Source organism: Patagioenas fasciata, chromosome 9 (assembly GCF_037038585.1).
Source record: "Patagioenas fasciata isolate bPatFas1 chromosome 9, bPatFas1.hap1, whole genome shotgun sequence".
NCBI classification, from domain to species: Eukaryota; Metazoa; Chordata; class Aves; order Columbiformes; family Columbidae; genus Patagioenas; species Patagioenas fasciata.
Genome location: NC_092528.1, coordinates 1,337,209 through 1,350,087, shown reverse-complemented (window position 1 = coordinate 1,350,087; position 12,879 = coordinate 1,337,209). Strand labels below are relative to the sequence as shown.

The following is a 12,879-nucleotide window of genomic DNA, read 5'->3' as shown; positions in this document are numbered from 1 at the left end:
GCAGTGAAGGTGCAGAAATGCTGGGGTGAGAGCAGGTGGGGAAGCGAGATGGGTGTCTGCAGCCTGCAGGGAAAGAGGGGCAGGGGTAGGACCGTGTAGAACAGCCTGTGGTGGAGATGGCAAAGGGCGCTGGCAAGGCTGGAAGGGACCCACAGAACCCAGGTCTCTGTCCCCTTGGCCATGGCAGTTGTCTCTGCCACTGAGGCCCAGGAGAAGCCATGTTGTCCTCATGGCACTGGGGCCTCGGTGCCTCCTTGCAGCCCCATGGGGAAGCTGGAAGTTGTTGTCCCAGTGTTGTCCTTCCCTGGGCCTTGCACACCCACATCCCATGGTCCCAGGAAGAGCCCTGAGCCGTGTGTGAGGGACAGGATCCCCCTTCCCATTGCCTGGAGGTCATGGCTTCTCCTTTGTGCTTCAGAAAGCAAACCAAGGGGTTTCTCAACATCAGAGCTGAGGAAAAGACTAAAAGGAGACCTCATGGTGGCTACAGCTTCCTCAGAAGGGGAGAAGGAAGGGAAGGTACTGATCTCTGTGGTGACCATTGACAGAACCCAAGGGAATGGAAGTAAGATGTGCCAGGGGAGGGTCAGTTGGACATGAGGAAAAGGTTCTTCACCCAGAGGTGCTGGACACTGAACAGGCTCCCAGGGAGGTGTCACGGCCCCAACCTGACAGTGTTCAAGAAGAGACTGGACAACGTCCTGAGACACACGGGGTGACCTGTGGGGTGTCCTGTGCAGGGACAGGAGTTGGATTCAATGATCCTTGTGGGTTTCTTCGAACTCAGGACATTCTACAATTCTATAAAATACTAGGTCAAAACTCCATGTTTTCATTGTACAGATGAGTTGTAACCATACACATCATGTGCATGTCCAATGTGTGCACATGGTGAGATGAACCCAAGGGAGCACAAATGAACCTTGGGGTGCCATGAAGGTCAGTGGGACAGAGATGATGTTCAGGAGTCTCTTCCAACCTGTGGTATTGTAGGATTCCATGAATCTTTTCCTTGGAGAAATCTATCAAGAGAGATATATAATGCCCCAGAGTAAATACAGCAGGTCCTCTGAGGAACGTTTCTGCACTCAAACCCTTGATAGGAAATCTATTGGATACATTTGATGAAAGCAGCTCAGTTTGATCTGCTCACACACTGGACCACAAGGAGGGTGATGGCTGGGTACGATGCCATGTGGTCACTTGTGTCTCAGGAACTCGTAGTCCAGTAGGAAGCCAATGGCTGTGGAGGGCACTGTGAGGCCACTTCTGCCTCTGCAGGGGATAGGCCAACAGCAGGAACATGGCTGGGAAAGGACTGTGAGGTCACACACACCAGACGAGCAATCGGGCCCAGTCAGCATGGCTTTGTGAAAGGCAGGTCCTGCTTGACCAGCCTGATCTCCTTCTATGACAAGGTGACCGGCTGAGCAGATGAGGGAAAGTCTGTGGTGGGGAGTGAATCCACCACACAGGCTGTGGGTGTTGTGTCCTTAGACTGCAGTAAAGCCTTTGACACCGTATCCCACAGCATCTCCTGGAGAAGCTGTAGCTCATGGCCTGGATGGTGTATCTGTAATGGGTAAAGAACTGGCTGGAAGGCCTTTTGTCCCCTGGAGCCATTTGTTCTCTTCCTGTTCTTATGGGCATCCCATGAATGCATCACTGCTCTCCTCCAGTGTAGACAGGCACAAGGCCTTCTCCACCTGGACCTCAAACCAATGCCACTGGCTTCTCCAGCACCCTCATCCTTGACTGTGGGATGTCCAGAACAGTCCCCCTGAGAGAGTTTGACAAAGCCTTTTTTCTGCACCATCCCCACATCCCTGCTCAATCCCCTCATCCACAGCTTAAGGACCAGAAAGTTTGGGTGTAAGTGGAGCATTGACAAAAATGTTCAGGAAAGCTTTGAAATGCACAGGGAGCCCATCAACATGTTGGCCTGCTGCTCTCTTCTGAACAGGCCCAGAGGACCTGGACAGGATTTGCTGTGTTCCAGAAATTTGCCTGGAAGGTTGGGATATGGAGAAAAGGTTTGGTCTGGGAAGGGACAGACAGGTGCTGGTGGAACTGGCTGGTGTGACCGTGAGACATCTCTCAAGCACCTCAGAAAAGTCCTGGCTCTCAGGGAGGTTGCATGGTCCTCTGAGAAAGAAAATATCAAAAATGACTTATCATAGAATCAGAGAATAATTGTGGTTTGAAGAGATCCTCAAGATCATCGAGTCCAATCATAACCTAAATCTGGCACTAAACCATCTGTATGTCTTTTAAACACCTTCAGTGATGGTGACTCCACAGACTCACTGGGCAGTCTGTTTTGTTGCTTCTAAACCGTTTTCCCCAAAGAATTTTTTCCTGATATCCAATCTAAACCTTCCCGTGTGCAACTTGAGGCCATTTCCTCTTGTCCTATCACTTGCTACTTGGGAGAAGAGACCAACACCCACCATGACAGAACCTCCTTTCAGGCAGTTGTGGACAGCGACAAGGTCTCCCCTCAGCCTCCTTTTCTTCAGGCTGAACAGCCCCGGCTCCCTCAACCGCTCCTCATAAGACTGGTGCTCCAGACCCTTCACCAGCCTTGTCACCCTCCTCTGAACTCTCTCCAGCACCTCAATGTCTTCCTTGCCATGAGGGGCCTAAAACTGACCCCAGGATTCAAGGTGCGGCCTCACCAGTGCCGAGTACAAAGGGATGATCATTTCTCTAGTCCTGCTAAAGCTCAGATTGGATCAAGGCTTGAACACCTTGGTGTGACCCAGTTTCTGACAGGTTGGACTGCAGACTCCTGAGGTCCCTTCAACCTCAGTTCTCTTATGATCCCATGGTGATGTTGGGCTCTGTTTCTAACTGGTCAGAGCAGACGATGATGGGGCAGGATCCACCTGTGCTGTAGGTGACCATCTAAACCAACATCTCAGCCAGGGAACCAGCCAACACCTCAGTGTGACTCACTCTGGGCAACATGTGAGGAGTCCTGGGCAGGGCAGGTTCAGAGAGCATGGGGCGCTACGCAAGACACAAAGTGATCTTGGCTTCTTGCTTGTAAGCTCATTGTATGTCAGCTAATGTCAATGAAAATTAAAATAAGAAGAACTGAAGACAAAGATCCAAAGCAAAGGAAGGTGTCAACATACTTCTTATTTATTCATTTATTCATTTATTCTTTTATTCATTCATTCATTCATTCATTCATTCATTCATTCATTTATTTAAGAGCCTTTATAGGAGGGTTACTTTTCTTTGAAAGAGTTTTCCAGAACTGCGCATGGATCTAGGACACAAATGCCTTCAGCTCCAGGGACACAAACACCTTGTACCAGTGTAGGTGCCCTGGGAACCCCTGCCCAGGCTCCACCTGCATTGCAAGGTGCTCTGGTCTCCCCAGGTCCTCTGTGATAGATGGAGATCCCAGGCCAGCACCTCAGGTACACTGGGGCCCCTAAAATGGCACTGGCTGTTTATGGTGAGACAGCTGATGACTGATGTTTGTCTACAAGTGCACTAAGGGTAGGAAAAGAAATATTGGTCTTCCCCTGTACTTCTATTACCAACATTCTATTATTTCATCTCCCTTGTCATTCAGGAGTTCCCCCCTCTCCTGATTCAACGTCCCTGTCAAAGGACAACTTTCCAGCAGACGGTCTGGACCTTTGCCCTTCCCAGTGCTCTCAGGTTTCTCCTCCACTTGCTCTTTGGTCATTCAGTTCCTCTCAACTGTCTGGTTTCTGCTTTGAGCTTCAGGGAGTTATAAACTTAACTCAGTGGTCTAATTAACATAGTAGTCAAGACATTAATTGTATTTATATCTATCCTTTCCTATCTTTCTGTCTAAAACAGTTCTTCTGTGGATGTCCCTTGTGGATGGTGGACCTCATCAGATCCAGCTTACACACACAGCTGAGGAAAGTGTTTTACTGTTTATTAAACTGTGCAGTGTTTGCACAGGAGAGCAGGTGGAGCTGGTGCACAGGAGCTGCAGCATCTCCTGCAGAGCTCAGTGGAGAAGTCTGATGTGAGGAAAAGTGATGCAGTCTCTGGTGGCCAATGAGGGAACCGGCAGACTGGGGGTGGGGGGTGAGGAGCGAGGTTGTCCATACAGTGTCCAGCCTCAAGGGACTGTTCTCCTGCCTGTCCAGATGTCTTCAGGAGAGCCTTGGGATCAATGTCCAGTGTAGAATGCTGCTGTCACTTCTTCTATACAATGAAAAATGACAGAAAACACCCTTGAAAGAAAAAACCCTCCTTTAAGAAATTATTGAAATCTTCATCACTAAGTGTCCCATTGAAATCTCTCCAGTTATTTCTACAAGTCTTGAAGATTTGAATGAAATTACCAAAAGAAACATCACTCGTTAGGGCTTTCTGAGTTTTAATGAGCCCCATGGCATATTTAGTGCTGAGTCCATGTGAACCTCAGATACCAAGCACAGACTGAAGAATCTGCTCAAGAAGTCCAAGTCAGAAGCAAACTCCAAAGTACCTTGAAGCATTAATGGGCCCCACTGAGGGCTGTTACTGACAAAGCCTTCCCAGGGACTCGTATAGAGCAGATAATTGGAGGCTGTGATTGCATCAGGCAAAGGCAAAGTGCAGCAGCTCTGATGCTGAGAAACCCCTTGGTTTGTTTGATGAAGGACAATGGCCAAGCCTTGAGCCCCTGCCCCTAGGAAGGGAGATCCTGTCCCTCACGTGTGGCTCAGGGCTCTTCTTGGGGTGTGGGGAGTGTGATGCCCAGTGAAGGACAATGGTGTGACACTACCTGGGGGTGCAAGGAGGCAATGGGTGCCATGGCCATGACAACCATGTGTCTCCTCTTAGGCCTCACTGGCAGGGACATCAGTCACAGCTAAGAGGACAAAGACCTTGGCTCTTGTAGGGACATCCAGCCTTGCCAATGCCCTTGAAACTGTCCACCACAGTCCATCCTACACTGTCCCAGGCCTGTGGCTGTTTCCCCACAGACTGCAGACACCCCATGTGCTTCCCCACCTTGTTCTCACCCCACTGTGTCCCCACCTGTGCTGCTGTCTGTCCATCCTCACCAGCTGTTCCTGGAAACACAAAGCCGTGGCTGATCCAAAGTCCTTCTGAATGACCACAGCACTGTGCTCAGAATGACATTTCTTTATCCTGAGCTCCGCTCTGGGCCTCCAGAGCTGCAGTTTCTGATGGTTTTCCTTTCTCATGCTATTTTCCTCTACCATCTTGTAAAGAGATTTTCAAGATTTCTGAAGCTACTACTACCCTTTCTTGTCATGGTTTTACCACAGCCACCAACCAAGACCATGAGAGCTGCTCACATCCTGCTCCCAGTCCCCAAGTGGGATAAGGAAGAGAACTGAAAGAGAAGGGAGAAACTTGTGAGTTTAGAAAAAAAAAAAACAAAAAAGAAAGAAAACAGTGAAAACACTACTACTAATAATATACTAAAATATACATAAAGTAAAATATATGATTCTCAGTGCAATCCCCCATGTAACTCCAGTTGTGCTGAACAGACAGCCCAAAAGAAGAGAGCACCCTGGTCCTGAACAGATGATCCCAGCAAGAGAAAGTACAAGTGCAAAAGGCAGAGAGGCCCAACGGCCAACTGAAAAACAGAAAAACATCATAAAACTGAACTAACACTGAACTCCCAATAGAGTGGAACTTCCAAACAGAGCCAACCAAAGTAGCTGCCAAACCAAAACTAACTGGCTGGAAAAGGCATCCCCAGCTGTACAGTGAGCATGACACCACTGGTAAAGAATAGCTGTATGTCAGTCCAGGTGCTGTCCTGTCTGTGCCCCCTCCTGCCAATTTGCACCTGCAGCTGGAGTCCAGAGAAGTCCTTGGTTTCACTGACAATAGTCCAGGTAAATTAAATAGAAATAGATAAATTAAATTAAGAAAATATACTCAGTGCTATCCCCCGTGTAACTCCAGTCACACGGAACAGCCAGTCCTGCAGAAGGGAGCACCTTGGTCCTGAGCAGCCCATCCCAGCAAGAGAGAGCAAAAGGGCAACAGACAGAAAGGCCCAAAGGCCAACTGCAGAATGGCAGAACGGCAAAAGGCCAAACTGACATCGAACTCCTGACAGAATGAAACTTGTGAATGGAACAACCAAACCAGCTGGAAAACCCAGAGTAACGGATGTAACAAGCCCTAAAAGCCGGCTCCAGCTTTAGACTGAGCATGACGCTAACCATAGGGAATATTTCATTGATCAGCCTGCATGTCAATCCAGGTGCTGTCCTGTCTGTGTCCCCTCCTGCCAATCTGCATCTGCAGCTGGATGGCCAAAGAAGTCCTTGGTTTCCCTGACAACAACAAAGATCTCAGTGAGTTCTGACATTCATTTCATAGCAAATGGCAAACACTGTGAAGCTGCTAAAAGAAAAAAATGAACTCTATCCCAGGGAATAAACAGTGTTATCTCACTATTCTCATAGTAAATCTAAACAAAAGACTGTACTGGATGTGAAGGAGAGAGGTTCAAAATGCATGAAGAAAATTAACTCAATTTCAGTAAAAACAGCACGTTTCCTCAGCCTGCCCTTCATGAGGCTGAAGAAGTTTGGGTCTCTCAACATCTCCACATGTGACCCAGACTTTCTCTGGCCACATGGCAGCTCCTCCCCGTTCCTCCAGAATGGGGAACCTCACACTGGGACACACCGCTCCAGATGTGACCACACCAGTGCTGAGTCAAGATGGGCAATAACTGCCCTTGACTGGGTGGCCACGCTCCTCCCAGTGCTCATGGGCATATTCCTGTTTAGCACCACTGAGAACTGGCTGAACATCCAGGCTCAGAGGGTTGTGAGCAGTGGCACAAAGCCCAGCAGGAGCTACCATGAGGAGCACTGAAGGACACCATATCCCTACCCAACATCTCCTGCACTCTTGGGTCCCCTGGAACCATCACAGTGATAATGGGAAGAGCACTGCCTGTATGGGGTGGAGGAGGTGGAGTCTGGAATGAGGGTCCTGGGGCAGTTTCTCCAGGTTGTTCATGCAGTAACAAGTTGGGCTGGATATTTGGAGAGAGGAACTCTTACTAAGGGCCTCCAAAGGGCATGGGGATGGTCTACGGTTTCCTGAATGGCTCCTTTTCTGGTGGAGATCACAGAGGCTGCCAGCCCTTTAGAGGACCCAGGACAGGCCTTGTCCTTCCTCTGGTCACCGCTGGACCCCAGTTGTCCTGCTCAGAACCAGTTCAGGAGCCTTGTCTAGGGGTGACTTTTGGGGTAAGGTTGACAAGAGGGGTGCATAAGTTTGTCTTCAGGACATGTGATGAGCACCAGGACTGAAGTAACAGAGCAAAATGATGTGGTTCCTGGGTGAATACTTTCTTCAGTGCAAATCCTGACACAGGGTCCCAAACTTGCTTTCCATGCCACCCTTCACAAGGGATGATGCACTAAGAGATGGCAAGTGGGGGACACCAATCCTTCTCCAGCTACTTCCCAGATCTGGTGAAGCACCAGAACAGCAAGGACGTCTGACCCTGCACCCTAAACTCTGAATATTATCTTTGAGCAGCTGAGCATTTTTCTCTCTCTGGTGCTCCTGGCCCCTTCCCTGTGCTCCCCACAGCACCCCAAACTGGCACTGATGCTCTGCAGAACAGGTTGGCTGCAGAACCATGGCGTGACTGCAGACTGGTTGTGCTGCTCAGTGAGGGACACAGATGCAGCTGGATGGGCTGCACTGTCACTGAGCTCTTTCCTGGGGGTCTAAAGCTCTCGAATGAGTTCAGAGCATTTCTTGGGACTCATTGGATTTTCCACTCATTTCTGTTCAACAATCCCTTCCTTGCCCTTCAGGTGCCTAGAGACTGGTGCAGGAAGACGTGGCACATCTTCTGCCATTCCCTTGGTTTCTCTCACTGTCATAGAGAGAAGAGCTCAGCCCTGCCCCTCCTGCTCCCTTGCTGAGGAACCTGCAGCCCCATGAGCTCTGCCCTCAGTCTCCTCTACTCCAGCTAAGCAAACCCAGGGACTTCAGCCACTCCTCATACGGCTTCCTCACCAAACCCTTCACCAAATTTGCAGCCTCTTCTGGACACTCTCCAGTAGCTTTATCTCCTGAGGTCAGCCCAGCGCAGAGCAGAGCGGGACAATCCACCCCCACCTGCCCGGCTGCCCTGCCCGGCTGGCCATGCTGTGCTGGATGCACCAGGATGTGGGTCCGTCTTGGCTCCAAGGACACTGGTAGCTGTTGTTCAATTTCCTGTCGACCAGAACTCCCAGATCCCTCTCTGCAGAGCTGCTCTCTAGCATCTTGTGCCCCAGCCTGTATGTACCATAGGGACAAAGTACCTCTCTGAACTGAGGTGAGAGGTCTGGGCAAGAGGGATTAGTCCATAATGATTAGGGCAGATTTGATGGGGTGTCCAGTGCACAGGGGCACAGCCCAGCCCCTGCTCTCCTGGTCCTGCAGGTCTCTGGCAGGAGGCCTGGCTGTGAGAGGACACTGCTGTGTGCCAACCCTGCACACACACAATATTCAACTGTACAATGGTGTTTGCATCTGTGGTCACTTTTGTGGTCATGCTCTTGAGGTAATATTTGGAAGAAGACCTAAACCTTCAGGTCCTGCCCTGAGGAGATCACCTTTCTCTCTGGAAAGGCTGTTGTGAGGCCAGCTCTGTCACAGCAGTGCCCATTGCCTGTCCCTGCCTGTTTAACATGATTTATTAAAAAAGAAACATCACCAACACACAAACACACAACAGTCTGGGCCTCTAATGAGTTACATTAAAACTGTTATCTGTTAAAGATCAGATGACAGACACTTTATTACTTTTTAAATGCATCCCGCCATTAGTTTATTCAGGGCATCCTTGAGCTCCTGGTTCCGCATGCTGTAGATGAGGGGGTTCACTGCTGGAGGCACCACCGAGTACAGAACAGACACCACCAGATCCAGGGATGGGGATGAGATGGAGGGGGGCTTCAGGTAGGCAAACATGGCAGTGCTGACAAACAGGGAGACCACGGCCAGGTGAGGGAGGCAGGTGGAAAAGGCTTTGTGCCGTCCCTGCTCAGAGGGGATCCTCAGCACGGCCCTGAAGATCTGCACATAGGACACCACGATTAACACAAAACATCCCTCAAAAAAAAAAAGCACCAAACATTAGAAGACCAATTTCCCTGAGGTAGGAGTGTGAACAGGACAGCTTGAGGATCTGGGGGATTTCACAGAAGAACTGGCCCAGGGCATTGCCCTTGCACAGTGGCAGTGAAAATGTATTGGCCGTGTGCAGCAGAGCATTGAGAAACCCAGTGGCCCAGGCAGCTGCTGCCATGTGGACACAAGCTCTGCTGCCCAGGAGGGTCCCGTAGTGCAGGGGTTTGCAGATGGCAACGTAGCGGTTGTAGGACATGATGGTGAGAAGATAAAACTCTGCTGAAGCTAAAAAGACAAACAGAAAGAGTTGTGCAGCACACCCTGCATAGGAAATGACCCTGGTATCCCACAGAGAGTTGGCCATGGACTTGGGGACAGTGGTGGAGATGGAGCCCAGATCGAGGAGGGCGAGGTTGAGCAGGAAGAAGTACATGGGGGTGTGGAGGTGCTGGTCCCAGGCTATGGTGGTGATGATGAGGCCGTTGCCCAGGAGGGCAGCCAGGTAGATGCCCAGGAAGAGCCAGAAGTGCAAGAGCTGCAGCTCCCGTGTGTCTGTGAACGGCAGGAGGAGGAACTGGGTGATGGAGCTGCTGTTGGACATTTGCTGCCTGTGGGCATGAGAACCTGTACAAGGAGGAAAAGACAGTGACGAGTTAGAGGAGACTTCTCTCTGGAAATTAAACGTGCTGTTTCTCATGGAAAACCCCCTCCCTGGGAGAGGTAGAGAAACAGGGAAGAACACTGCTGTGCCATCAGAAAATAAAGCAAGAACAGAAAGGCAGACGGGCATGCTGTGGAACCTTCTCCTTACCTGGCTGTGCTGCTACCATTCACATAGTGATACTGTAGATCAAGTACTTTTAGCACCTCTTTTGTGTACCATGTTCCAGGAACCCTTCACCTGGAGGTCCAGCTGCTGAGGTGGAGACTCAGGACCTGGACCCCATGGCTTTGGGGCAGAGGCTCTGCTGGGGAGGAGAGAACACCAGGGGTTACACTGGGAAATGTGTCTGCACTGCAGGGGATGTGAGAGAGGTTCCTAAATCCTGTCCCCAGCATTTCTGGTAGCAGTTAACTCTTCCTGCCCATGTCTGTGCTCCTGCAGCTGTGTCTCTGTCCCTGGGTCTGCTCCCTGTCAGTGTCACAGACCCCGTCCCACCCGCTGTGTGCTCAGCTCTGTCCTGCTCACACCTCCTGGCACTGCCCAGGGGCAGCTCTGTGTGTGCAGGGGCACAGGAGCAGCTCAGACAAGTCCTAACGAGAACTGGGGTCTCAGTGTCTTCTCCAAAGAGAGAAATAAATCCCCATCTCCCACTGCACACCAGACAACCAAGAGTGGAAAACTGAAAGCACAGACTCCTTCCCTTGCAGCTGTTGCTGTTTTGATGTCGTTGTTCAGAACGACCCTCTGCCATGTCTGTGGGGGTGATCTGGAGCTCTGAGCAGCCCTGACCCACACAGCACCCTTCAACCCCACAAGCTCCCTGCCTGCCCTGCCGGGGGTCGCTCCTTCCACCCACAGCTGCTGCCATGGGATCTCCCCGGGCAGGCTGAGCGCTGACCCTGGCAGGCGGCAGAGTCCCTGCCCCGGCACAGCCCTGGGGTGCAGGGACCCTGCTCTGCAGGACAGCCCTGGGCACCCCTGGGGGCTCACCCGGCTTCACAGCTTTTCAAAATTGAGGTGCAAGATCCCCCACCTTACAGATCCCACAAGCTGTGCCTGTGCGAGTTTTAGAAGATGCCTCCAGGAGCTACAGCTGCATTACCCTGCACCCAGAGACTTACCATGGCAAGGGCTGCAAAGGTTTCTCCTCCAGTGAGCTCTCAGTCATCCTCCCAGTCCTGACCACCTTTCATCTCTCTCTGCCTTGCTCGTCTCCCTGAGATCCCCAGGCAGAGCCCTCAGCCCTGCTGCGTGTGCAGAGGAGCTGCTCCTGGGCAGAGCTGTCTCTCTGCAGCGCTGCCGCTTGCCAGGAGCTCCCTCTGTCCCAGGAGCCCAGCCCAGCTCAGCAGCACAGGAGCAGCCCAAGGCGCTTTAATGACCCCTCTGGTGGCTTTGGTGCTGAGTCCATGAATCTCAGGCTCCTGGAGGAAGCTGATGAAACCTCTCAAGAAGTCAAAGTCAGATTCAAACTCCAAAGGTTCTTGTAATGTTAATGGGTCCCAATGAGTTATATACTGAGAAACCATCCCCAGGGTCAGTTGCAGAAGAAAACTGGAGGCAGTGATGACAGGCCAGGAAAAGCGAAGTAATGGTGGCTCTGATGCTGAGTAAACCTGTATGTGTTTCGTTAACCAAAGGGCCAAGCCCTGACCCCCAGCCCTGGGAAGGCAGATCCTGTCCCTCACACATTGCCCAGGGCCCTTCCTGGACAGTGTGATGTGGGGCTGTGCAAGGCCAAGGGCAGGACTATGGTCCCACACCTCCCAGGTTCCTGGCTGGGGACAAGGAGGCCATGAGGCCCCTGTGCTGGAAGGACAAGGTGTCTCCTCACAGGCATCAGAGGTGCAGACAACAGCCATAGCCAAGGGGAGAAGGAACTCACGTCTGGTGGGGCTTTCAGCCTCTTTACATCCCTTGATCATCTCCACCACAGCCTGTCCTGTGCTGTGACATCCCCTGCACCTCTTTCCCTGCAGGCTGCAGACATCCCCCCTGCTGCCCCACCTTGCTCTTGTCTGAGCATCTTCCTTCCTTTGCTGAGATCTCTGCATCCTCCCCAGCTGTCCCTTGGAGCACAAAGCCTTGGGCTGATGTAGACTCCCTCTGCTGACCTGCTCCACCACAGCACTGCCCTTCCAGTCACATTCCTTTCTGCTCATGTCCAGTCTGGACCTCCCCAGCTGCACTTTGAGCCATTATTTCTTTCTCAAGCTCTTTCCCACTATGCAGAAAACCTCTACCACCACTGAAACCACCCTTCAAGCACTCTCAGGCTACTCCTGCGCTGCTGCAGCCTCCCCAGCGCTGCTGGGCCAAAGCAGCCCAGGTCCCTCAGCATCCCGCACCATGTGCACAAGGTGCTGAACCTGCCTTGGCAGAGCCCTGCACTCTCCAGTTCCTCCCTGCTTCTCCAAACTGGGAAGCCGCACACTGGCACACCCCCGTGTGTGTGGGGTCACACCAGTGCTGAACCGAATGGGATGAGAACTCCAGGTGTCTGGGTCCCCACGCTCCACTTCATGCAGCCCCGTGTGCAGCTGCCTTGTTCATGGTGAGCGTGCACCATGGGCTGGTGTGGGGACCTTGGAGTGCCCAGGCCCTTCTCCTCAGGGTCACTGCTCAGCGTGTCAGGTCCTGCTCTGTCCTGATGCATGACGTTGTTTTCCTGCCCTGATAAAAAAATGGACACTTCATCTTGAGAAACATCAGAGATCTATGATGGTGGATACCCAAAGTTTCTCAAGGACTGGCTCTCCTTTGTCTACTGCAGCTGCAGCTCCTCCACTTGTGACAAGGGCAGAGACAACCCGCCTTGGGAGTCCCTCGTACCACAAAATATAAGGGGCCCCAACCTCTAGGTCTCTCAGAGCTTTCTGAGGGGTGACCACAAACGTTTTTCCAGGTCTGGATTCTCCCTTGAATGAGGCTCCATTTGATCAGCTCTTAATGTTTGCATGTAGATGGCTTATCCTGATAAGGCTGTTTCTCCCAACATAACAGCATGAGGAGTTAGGGGACAGTATAAATACCATCTTCCGGAGAAACGTGGGGTCTTGGGGATCTGATAATCATAGTGCCTGAGGTCTGGAGTT

The 12,879-nt window shown here is 51.5% G+C and overlaps 1 pseudogene; it reads right to left on the bottom strand.

The window, feature by feature from the left end:
* Window positions 1–8,799: 8,799 nt before the first annotated feature.
* On the bottom strand, window positions 8,800–9,724 carry LOC136105395 (olfactory receptor 14J1-like; annotated as a pseudogene).
* Window positions 9,725–12,879: the final 3,155 nt, after the last annotated feature.